General features: G+C 48.6%; 1 protein-coding gene across 3 annotated transcripts in view; it reads left to right on the plus strand.

Annotated features, from left to right (window-relative positions):
- The window catches only part of ITGB4 (integrin subunit beta 4), a 121,745-nt gene that overhangs the window by 51,641 nt on the left and 57,970 nt on the right, over positions 1 to 12,134 (plus strand). The gene's annotated exons all lie outside the window — the stretch shown is intronic.

Raw genomic sequence — 12,134 nt, forward strand, 5'->3', positions numbered from 1 at the left:
ACAAGATGCTTCAACATTGTTATCAAATATTTACTAAAATAGATATGTCCGAGGACATGTCCTCTTTAGCCCTTTAGATGAGATTTCAAGTTACTTTTATAACAGTTTCTTGAGGAAACAATTTTAGGTGTCAGCTTCATTAAGACTTTTCTATGTATTAAGATATTTCTATATATTTATTTGCTCATCCTATGACACTAAACAATCCTAGAAAGCCCATATTTGAGCTAAACTGCATCCTAGTACCAGTTTCCCATCTTGGCATAATTTCTAGAACACAGTCTTCTAGTTGATTGAAATGTTTAAGTACAACAAAGCCAGTGAAACCGCTGATCGGAATGCCCGAGAGTCTAGCCAATTCTAGCGGCATTTATCCCTTTTGTTGGTTGGCCTGGGAGACGGTCACACACGTACAGCTATGTGTATTACTCTATTGCAAGCAAGGTCTGATTGAAGATCAGATTGTGAAACCTGTAGGCCTAGTTCACAAAGAGATTGTTACAGGCAGAAAAAATCTGCTTCAAAATTCCCTCAGGAAACTGCGCTTTTTTTTTACCAGTTTTTCACTTTGTTCTTCACCCAGGGTTATTGGGGATGGCAGGCAAAAACGCAGCAAAAAACGCTTGGAAGCTAGTTTTGCGTTTTTTTTTCTGCCTCCCATTGATTTCGATGGGAGGTCAGAGAAAGAAATGCGTCAAGAAATGACATGCCGCTCTTTTTTCCCCGTGAACAGCTGAAAGCCGCCTGGCTGTAGAGCAGGGACAGATCAATTGAGGGAAAGTTTAGAGAAGCAGGTCACACACTAATAACATCCTGGTGGAGAGAGCATCTCCCCCTCCAACAGTCAGTGATGGTGACTGCATTTCAGCATGCTGAGGTGTCAGCAGTCGCGGAAGCTGAGAGCAGGAAGCTGGTGATTTACATCTGACCTCCAGAAAGTGTGTGTGTGTTTTATCTGCGCTGCAGTTAGCCGAGAGTCACTGGCGTAGCTATAGGGGTCGCAGCGGTCGCAATTGCGACCGGGCCCCGAAGCCAGGGGGGCCCACGGCCCCCCGCACCACATCAATAAAAAGTTACTATAGTAACTCGGGCCGCGGGCCCCTGTTACTATAGTAACATACTTTACTTACCTTCCTGGTTCCGGATCGCAGCGGAGGTCCTGACGTCAAGCGCTGTGCGCAGCGCATGACGTCACAGCGCTATGCCGCCGCGCACAGCATCGAGACTACAGAACTCCCGCCGCGGCCGAAGAGGAAGAGGAAGGTAAGGTTAGCCCTGACTGGCGGGGTCTGACTCCCGGGACCCGCCAATCAGCTGTTTTGAAGGGGCCGCAGCACTCGTACGAGAGCTGCTCCCCTTCATTCCTGTCACTTCATTCCGGTCACACTGTGAATCGGTGTCGGCGATTCACAGTGTGAGCGAGTAGTGAAATGAAGGGGAGGCAGCTCTCGTACGAGTGCTGCGGCCCCTTCAAAACAGCTGATTTGCGGGTCCCGGGCGACACATCAGCTATTGATGGCCTATCCTGTGGATAGGCCATCAATGTTTAGGGACTGCACAACCCCTAAGCCTACGATGTATCAGGTTTAGGGGGCCCATGAGACAGGATCACAGATTGTGTGATCCTGTCTGCTGGGCCCTGTATCTAAGCCAATCACATGGTAGGCTTAGATACATGGCCCATGCGTGATCTTGTCTGCTGGGCCCTGTATCTAAGCCTACCACACTGTAGGTTTAGATACAGGGCCCCAGCACACACTAATCTTATACTGTATAAGATTACTGTCTGCTGGACCCTGTATCTAAGCCTACCTTGTGGTAGGCTTAGATACAGGGTCCCACAGACAGTATCACACATGGGCCCTGTATCTAAGCCTTAGGGTATGTGCACAGACACTAATTATGTCCGTAATTGACGGACGTATTTCGGCCGCAAGTACCGGACCGAACACAGTGCAGGGAGCCGGGCTCCTAGCATTATAGTTATGTACGATGCTAGGAGTCCCTGGCTCGCTGCAGGACAACTGTCCCATACTGTAAACATGTTTTCAGTACGGGACAGTTGTCCGGCAGCGAGGCAGGGACTCCTAGCGTCGTACATAAGTATGATGCTAGGAGCCCAGCTCCCTGCACTGTGTTTGGTCCAGTACTTGCGGCCGAAATACGTCCGTCAATTACGGACGTAATTAGTGTGTGTGCACATACCCTAACACGTGTTACTAATCATTTTTTGTGTGTTTTCTTACAGGTTCGGTCGTTGGACTACGGCGGATTCCAGGACTACTTCGATGACAGCTTTTTTTTTTATTAATAAAATGGTTAATGAGGGTTGTGTGGGTTTTTTTTTTTTATTTCAATAAAATATTTTTTCTATGTCTTTGTGGTTTTTTTTTAAACTATATTACTACCGCCTTAGTAATGGCCGCCGGCTGATTGACAGTATCCATTGCTAATGCGGGGCTTAGTGTTAGCGGATGCAGAGGCTAACACTAACCCCCATTATTACCCCGTTACCCACCACCACCAGGGGTGCTGGGAAGAGCCGGGTACCATCCAGTACTTGACCATCTGTAGTGATGGTTGGCCACTGGGGTGGCCGCAGGCTGGTATTATCAGGAGGGGAAAGGTCAAAAACAGTGGCCCTTCCCATCCTGGTAATGCTGCCTGCTGCTGCTTTATTGTATCTGGCTGGTTATGAAAATGGGAGGGACCCCACGTCATTTAAAATAAAAAATAATTGGAAAGAACGATGTCGGGTCCCCCCCAATTTTCATAACCAGCCAGATACAACACAGCAGCAGCAGGCAGCATTACAAGGGTGGGAGGGCCACTGTTTTTGGCCTTCCCCAGCCTAATACTACCAGCCTGCGGCCACCCCGGGGCCTGCCCGTCACTACAGATGGTCGGGTACTGGTTCGTACCCGGCTCTTCCCAGTACTCCTGGTGGCGATGGGTACCGGGGTAATAATGGGGGTTAGTGTAGCCTCTGCACTGGCTAACATTAAGCCCCGCCTTAGTAATGGAGGTTGTCAATCAGCCAGCGGCCATTACTAAGGCGGTAGTAATAAAGTTTAAAAAGATACAAGCACATAGAAAAAATATTTTATTGAAATAAAAAAACACAACCCTCATTAACCATTTTATTGAGAATAAAAAAAACGCCGTCATTGAAGTCCTCAAATCCGAAGTCCAACAACCGAACCTGTAAAAAAAACACAAACACAAAAATAATCAGTAACACATAAAGAAGCAAAATTATTATTCTTACCTATCCTGGGTCCAGCGCTGGAGCCGCAATGTCAGCGAGCTGGGCCCTGTATCTAATCCTATCATGTGTGATACAGTCTGCTGAGCTGTGTATCTAATCCAATCATGTATGATACTGTCTGCTGGGCCCTATATCTAATCCGATCATGTGTGATACTGTCTGCTGAGCCACTGTATCTAATCCTATCATGTGTGATACTGTCTGCTGAGCCACTGTATCTAATCCTATCATGTGTGGTACTGTCTGCTGAGCCACTGTATCTAATCCTATCATGTGTGATACTGTCTGCTGAGCCACTGTATCTAATCCTATCATGTGTGGTACTGTCTGCTGAGCCACTGTATCTAATCCTATCATGTGTGATACTGTGCTGGGCCACTGTATCTAATCCTATCATGTGTGATACTGTCTGCTGAGCTGTGTATCTAATCCTATCATGTGTGATACTGCCTTCTGAGCCACTGTATCTAATCCTATCATGTGTGATACTGTCTGCTCAGCCACTGTATCTAATCCTATCCATAGTTTATAGGGTCGTAGTGCTATAGATATGCTATGCTGTCTCATATACACACTTTTTTTTTGGGGGCGGACACATATGTATTGGGGCTATTTCCCGGACATTTTAAGCCCTGAGGGTATGTTCACACGGCAGCGTCCGTTACGGCTGAAATTACTGTGCTGTTTTCAGGAGAAAACAGCACCGTAATTTCAGCCGTAATGGCATGTGGAGGCGTCTTTTGCTGCGTCCATTACGGAAGTAACTGAAGCTGGTTTTCCATGGAGTCCATGGAAAACGGCTCCATTTACGTCTGAAGAAGTGACAGGCACTTTTTTACGCGCCGCCTTTTGACAGCGACGCGTAAAAAAAAATGACCGTCGGCACAGAACATCGTAAGACCCATTCAAATGAATGGGCAGATGTTTGCCGACGCTTTTGAGCCGCATTTTCGGACGTAATTCAATGCTAAAACGCCCTAATTACGTCCGTAAATAGTGTGTGAACCCAGCCTTAGTGACGCCCCCGGCTGCTAGTGCTGCATTGTTGGGTCACTTAGGAGACCCAGCGATGCAGCTGAAAGCGGACCGTCGGCCATGAGAAGTTTGCGGGGGGGGGGGGCCCAGTAAGAATTTTTGCATCGGGGCCCATGAGCCTCTAGCTACGCCCCTGCCGAGAGTATTTTGCAGGCAGGTTTTGACTGGCCAGCACTCTCTTGCCGCGGTTTTTGCAGCGTTTTTCAACCATGGGAACGCTTTTTCTGCCTCCCATTGATTTCAATGGGAGGTCAGAGGCGGAACCACGGCAAGAAAGGTCAAGACGCTTTTTTTTTTCTGCGAGCGGCTAAAACTCCTCCGTCTCCTATTGAAGTCAATGGGGGGGGGGGGCAATTTCAGCTGTTTCTCTTGCCGCTGATTCAGACGCTGTTTCCACGTCAAAATCAGCGCCCAAAAACTCTGAACTGGGCCTTAGTAAGAAAGAGTCCCATAATTACAATTAAGATTCTGAATCCTGTGCAACCTGCAAGTGCTCGGAAAAATGTTTACAGGTATATAAAGTGAATACAAACAGGTTGATACAAATGCCGCTCACTGATTTAGATAATGTTTAACTGCATAAAATTAGAGGAGGCAAGACCGGCTTCTGGTTTGTTATGGCTCCTAGACTAAACTGGACTAAATTATATTTAAAGCCTCTATCTGCAAAATGCAGTTTACATACATTCATATAAGCTACTATATGGACATGACATGTTCACTGCTTTGTGTCTTTTACATGCATGTTGACCAGTGCGGTCTCGTGCCTGATGTTGGACTCCCTTGGGAATTCAAATTGATCAGAATAGTGATTAGGTATGAGCGCTCCTGTATACTGAAGACTTTCCCCAACATAAAGAACAGAAGAGCTACTCCTCTGTTGTGGGTGCACTGTAGTATCTTTTCCATCTCCAAAAGTCGTGTCATGCATATCTTGTTACTAGGATTAACTCACAGGATCGTTATCGCCTGGGATAGACTGGCTCACAGCAGCAGGTACACCAACAAGAGGGTTTTCTTTTAAACTGGCCTCAACCAGTTTTATTTGATTCTCATGCAAGAAAATCACAAAAACAGTAACAAAGAAAATCCTAGGCTTTCTGGCCACTTAGGGCCTGTTCACACCTGTGTCATCAGTGTTTATATTGTTCTGGTCAGTCAGAGAAGCAGAACAACGAATATACCGGAAGCGTTGTTTCTGTTGCCTGACTGACACCATCGGCACCAAACGGAACCCATTGAGTTTAATAGGTTCCGTCAGGTTTCCATCATGGTGTCCGTGGTATTACAGGAAACAATAGCGCAGCATGCTATGCTATTGTTTCCGGTATTTTGGGTCGGATCTGTGATGGAGGCCCATAACGGAGGCTCCAGCGCAGATTTAAACAGGCCCTAACTATAGTTACTGTCACGTTGGTACGTGGACCCACTGGGCCGTACCACCTTGGCCAACAGTACGCAGTTCACAGTCTATAGTTCGTACAGGTACCTGTGGCAGCTTGGACAGTAGCAAGACAGGCTCGGCTGGGACTAGGCAGCAGGCAGACGTCAGGCGTTGAGTAGCAGGGCAGGCGTGGTATACAGCATAGAATGACTTCAGCTCTGCATGGCACTTAACCAGGATAGCACGGGATACAGGAACGGGGAACACTGGGAACTGGGAAACACTAGTAGACCATTTGCATAGACAAATTTTGGGTATGACAACAACGCTCAGTCATTGCAGGAATTTTGATCCCCTAAGGACGCTGTGTTTACAGCGAAACATGTCGGGGGGCTAGGATAATTTTAACAGCTATGTCAGACTAGCCTCTATACCACGATTAACTGCAATACTAGCGTACGTTCAGCAATCTGCAGCTGCTGATCTTAACACTTATACTCTTGCATTTATCACACTCTATCCTGCCACAGTGAAGGCATAGTTCCTACAGAGCATGTGCCAGCTGACTTTAGCTATAAATTTTAATTCATTGCGTCAGTCGTTTGTCTTTCCTTGGACATTTTAAAAGCATATCATTAAAGGGTATATTTTACAATTGTTCAGTTAGTAGTTGGGAAATTGGGTTTCATTGTGCCATAGGCACATCAGTTCTTTGATTCTAACTATAGTTACTGTCACATTGGGTACGTGGAACCACTGGGCCGTACCACCTTGGCGGTATGACAGCGGGCCAACAGGACGCAGGTCACAGTCTATAGTTCGTATAGTGTACCTGTGGCAGCTTGGACAGTAGCAAGACATGCTCGGCCCGGACTAGGCAGCAGGCAGACGTCAGGGGTGGTGTAGCAGGACAGGCGTGGTATACAGCACAGCATGACTTCAGCTCTGCACGGCACTTAACCAGGATAGCACGGGATACAGGATACAGGAACTGGGAACACTGGGAAACACTAGTAGACCATTTGCATAGACAAACTTTGGGTATGACAACAATGCTCAGTCATTGCAGGAAGGGGCTGGGCCCTTCTTATAGTCCAGGGTGCTCATGGGCTAATTTAGTATTTATTTCATGTGCGCACGCTGGCCCTTTAAAAGAGCTGGCATGAGCACGCGCGCACCCTATGGGACCCAGACGGGAGAAGCGGAAGTGAGCGCTGGCATCTCCTGAGGAGGAGATGGGGACCAGCACTCACAGTTCCATGACTGCGGGCGTCAGGAGGTGAGTGAACCTGACAGCCCGCGGCCATTGGCATGACAGTTACATAGTTGATAAGGTTGAAAAATGACACAGGTCCATCAAATCCAACCTATAATCCAGCTGAAGGCAAAACACCATGAGGTTGACACCAATTGCCACATTAGGGGAAAAAATCCTGACAATCCGAATAAATCCCTGGATCAACGTCCCATCTCCAGAATCTAGTACTCATAACCTGTAATATTATGTTATTCAAGAAAGGCATCAAGGCCCTTCTTGAACTTGTCACAACATCCTGTGGCAGAGGGTGCCATAGTCTCACTGCTCTCACAGCAAAGAATCCCCATCTGTGATTGTCACGATCTGTGGGTATGTGGACCCACTGGGCCGTATCACCTTATGCGGGATAGCAGCTGGCCAAACAGTGTACCACGTAAAGTCTATAGTCCAAGCAAGGGTACCTGTGGTAGTACAGACAGTAGAGATGGCTAGGCTCAGATGGGACCTTGGCAGCAGACACCAGGCGTGGTGTAACACAACACGACTCCAACTCTTTTAAGGCACAGAAACAAGGTAGCTCGGGATACAGGTAGCAGGAACAAGAACACTGGGAACAGGAAAACACTTAGGGACCATTTGCTAGACTGACATGGGAAAACACAACAATGCTCAAGCAATGAGTGAAGGGGCAGGGCCCTTCTAATAGTCAGGGGTGATCATGGCTGATAAGACAATTCTAAATATGTGTATGCACACTGGCCCTTTAAGCCCGGGACTGAGCTCACGCACGCACCCTAGTGGTCACTGCAGGCCAGGACGGCCGCATGTGCTGGCATTTCCGGGAAGGAAGGCGTCGGCAGGATGAGAGGAGTTTGCGGCCCTCGGATGTTAGAGTATCCCCCCTCTTATGCCCCCTCCTCTTGGGACCAGAGCAAGAGAGGACCTTCATAATGAGGGTAGGAGCATTGAGGTTCTCCTCTGGCTCCGAGGACCTCTCCTCTGGACCAAATCCCTTCCAATCCACTAGATAGAAGGTTCTTCCTCCTACTTTTTTGGTGTCCAGGATCTCCTTAACTTCAAATGTATCTGATGAACCATCGGAGGTAATTGCAGGACCAGGAGTCTTGGATTAGAGGTTCAGGACCACAGGCTTCAGGAGGGAAACATGAAAGGAGTTGGGGATCTTGAGGGTAGGAGGCAGACAAAGCTTGTAGGAGACAGGGTTGATCTGTTACAGGATCTCGAAGGGTCCGAGGAACCTGGGAGCAAAGTTGTGTGATGGCCGAATATTCCTAGAGGACAGCCAGACCTTGGTACCTGGAAAAAACGGAGGCGGCTCTCTTCCCCTTGTGTCCGCCTTACGATTCATGCGGTCGACCGCCAGCAGCATAGAGGATCGGGTTTGCTGGCAGATCTGCAGGAAGTCCCTGAATGCAGAGTCCGCTGCGGGCACCTGGGACGTAACTGACACCGGGAGGGGAATTCGTGGGTGTTGGCCGTAAACTATGAAGTACGGTGTGGCAGCACTGGACTCGCTTGTGTGGTTGTTATAAGAGCACTCGGCCCAAGGAAGAAGCTGCACCCAGTCATCATGCTGCCTGGACATGAAGTGTCGTAGGTAGTTCTGATTGATCCACTCGACTTGACCATTGGAATGGGGTTGGTAGGCTGAGGAAAAGTCCAACTTTACATCAAGGAGTCTACAGAGGGCTCTCCTGAACTTTGAGGTGAACTGAACACCCCGATCGGACATGATATGCAGAGGTAAGCCGTGCAGGCAGAAGATGTCTTGGATAAAGAGGTTGGCCAGTCGAGAAGCAGAAGGTAGGCCGGTCAGTGGAACAAAATGAGCCATCTTTGAGAATTGGTTCACCACCACCAAGACCGCACTGCATCCAGCAGAGGGAGGCAGATCAGTGACAAAGTCCATTGCAATATTCTGCCAGAGAGCATTGGGCACAGGCAGCGGCTGGAGCAGGCCAGCCAGTTCGGAGAGAGCAACTTTGTTTGCTGCGTTCACCGTGCAGGAACAGACAAAGTCCATGATGTCTTTGGGCAGCGTGGGCCACCAGAACTGATGGGCAATCAGGTCTCGGGTTTTACGGACACCCGCGTGACCTGCCAGTTTAGAGCTGTGTCCCCAACGGAAGGTTCTGCTTCTGTCTGCCAGACGCACAAAAGTTCTCCCTGGAGGGATGTCTCTAACTTGCAGAGGGTTGACAGAGATGATGAAGGATGGGTCAGTGATATTTTGTGGAGTCTCCATGGTGTCTTCTGTCTCGAACGACCTGGACAAGGCATCAGCCCTCACATTCTTGTCGGCAGGGCGGTAGTGGAGCTCAAACTGGAACCGGACAAAGAACAGCAACCACCTGGCCTGACGGGGATTCAGCATTTGGGCCATCTGGAGATAGGTGAGGTTCTTGTGGTCAGTGAAAATCAGGATGGGATGAGCTGTGCCCTCTAGTAGGTGTCTCCACTCCTCTAGAGCCGGTTTGATGGCCAGTAACTCCTGATCCCCAATCGAGTAATTGCGCTCTGCGGAAGAGAAAAGCTTGGAGTAATAGCCACATACCATTGCCTTTGGGACCTCTCTGAAGCAGAAGTGCGGAAGCACCAACAGAGGAGATGTCCACATCCAACGAGAACTGTAGAGATACATCAGGATGAGAGGGTTGAGGCTGACGTGAAGGCACTCTTCATGCTATTGAATGCGGCCTCTGCCTCTGGAGTCCACACCTTGGCGTTCATGCCTTTTTTGGTGAGGGTAGAGATGGGAGCGGTTAGTGAGGAGAAGTTTGGGATGAACTGTCGATAAAATTTGGCGAATCCCAAGAAACGCAGTATGGCCCTTAAGACTTGCGGGTGTGGCCATTCAAGAACGGCCTTTACCTTCTCAGGATGCATCTTGAGACCCCGATCTGAGGTAGTGTAGCCCAGGAAGGGCAGAGACTCTCTCTCCAACACGCACTTCTCCAGCTTGGTATACAGACGATTCTCCCTTAATCGCAGCAAAACTTGACGGGCATGTCTCTGGGTAAAAAAATCTGAATATCATCGAGATAGAGCACAACACAGACATAGAGGAGATCTCAGAAGACATCATTGATGAAATCTTGGAGGACCGTGGGAGCATTACACAGACCGAAGGGAATTACTAGGTATTCATAGTGCCCGTCTCGAGTGTTAAATGCCGTCTTCCATTCGTCACCCCGGCGAATCCAGATTAGGTTGTAAGCCCCACGCAGGTGTAGTTTAGAAAAAGTTTTGGCTCCTCGTATATGATCAAACAGTTCTGAAATCAATGGCAACAGATATCAATTTTTTACCGTGATCTGATTGAGACCCCGGTAGTCGATGCAGGGTCGAAGAGATCCATCCTTCTTTTTGACGAAGAAGAACCCGGCCCTGGCCGGGGAGGAGGACTTCCGTATGAAACCCCTCTCCAAATTCTCCTTGATATAGGCGGACATAGACTGAGTCTCTGGCAAGGAGAGAGGGTATACCCTTCCATGGGGAAGGGACGCGTCAGGAACCAGATTAATAGGTCACTCATATGCCCGGTGTGGAGGCAGTGTCACCGCCTCCTTCTTGCTGAAGACATCTGCAAACTGTGAGTAGTAAGCCTGGTTCTCGGATCCTTATGTCAATCCGGGCGGCCAGAAGGATGAGGTCATCCAGGGTAGAAGGCAAGCTAATCCTTAATCTCAGGAGACAGTCCCTGCCAGAATGTAGCCACCAAGTCCTCATTGTTCCACAGCAATTCTCCCGCCAGGGTGCGGAAGTGGATAGCGTACTCGCCCACGGAAGTGTCTCGCTGGTGAAGGTTCAGCAAGGAGGCAGCTGCCGACGAGACTCGTCCAGGCTCCTCAAACACTGTGCAAAATGTCCATAGGAACCCCTGGAAGTCACGGGTCTTTGCTCCTTGTCTCTTGCAGATAGGGTTCGTCCATGCCAGGGCCCTGCCAGTGAGGAGAGAGATGATGAAAGCGACCCTCGCTCCATCAGTAGAAAATGCTCTTGCATACAAACTGAAGTGGATCTGGCACTGGTTCAAAAATCCCCTGCATATCTTCGTGTCTCAATTATAGTGATGAGGTAGCGGCAGAAAAAAAATCAGGGATCAGCATTGCCAGGAGGTGCAGTCGGAGGGTCTGTACTGCCAGGAGGTGTAGTAGGAGGAATGGCAGCTTACACATCCAGCTGATGTGCAATAATATTAACTGCCTGGAGGAGTTGGTCCTGTCGAGCTAGGAGGTCTAGCATATCCGCCCGCATCACTTGTGACGTCGCCATGGTCTTGGATTGACCAGCGGGCTCCATGGCCTGAGCGTACTGTCATGATCTGTGGGTATTGTGGACCCACTGGGCCGTACCGCATTGATGGTATGGCAGCTGGCCAACAGGATACAAGTCAAAGTCTATAGTTCGTATAGGTGTACCTGTGGCAACTTCAGACAGTAGCAGGATAGGCTCGGATGGGACCTTGGCAGCAGGCAGACACCAGGCATGGTGTAACAAGACAGGCATAGTATACAGCACAACATGACTCCAACTCTACCCGGCACTGGAACAAGATCGCACGGGAACCCGTCTGGTAGTTTTAACCCCTTGAACACCATGCGGTAATACATGACCTGACAATATTTCCAAATGCATGTTTTTTTCAGATGCAGCAAAATCTATAGAATCAACTTCTAAAACGGCGCACACTATATGCTAATTACTGGTGTGGCACCTAGGGGGGTGGGGGCAGTCAAAAGTTTGCTATGGGGCCCAGTCTTTCCTAGTTTTGCCCCTGGTTGTATCTGATCTGAAAATAAAGAGTTGTGGTGGACTCTGTGTTGCCATATTCCTCTCAGGGACCGTACAGTAACCCTTGCATCTTACACGGCTGCTTTTCTCACGGTACACCGGCAGCCACATCTTCTGTCTGCCTGTCCTAGCACTGGGGGAGAACACTTGCTGACTACTACTACTGTTGGCAAGTGTTCTCTCCCGACACAGCGGCCCCAGGACAGACAGGGCAGGCTGCAGGTGCAGTTTCTTTTCCAGTCCTAATATCCAAATATGATATGTTGATATGCTTCTACATAATAAGTTTGGAGTTATTTCATGAACATTGAAATAAATTGAAAGCCATATATCTGTGAAGTAAAAAAAGAACAATTCGTTAAGTTGTTAATTGT

The sequence above is a fragment of the Rhinoderma darwinii genome, chromosome 13 (genome assembly GCF_050947455.1).
Source record: "Rhinoderma darwinii isolate aRhiDar2 chromosome 13, aRhiDar2.hap1, whole genome shotgun sequence".
Classification (NCBI taxonomy): Eukaryota; Metazoa; Chordata; class Amphibia; order Anura; family Rhinodermatidae; genus Rhinoderma; species Rhinoderma darwinii.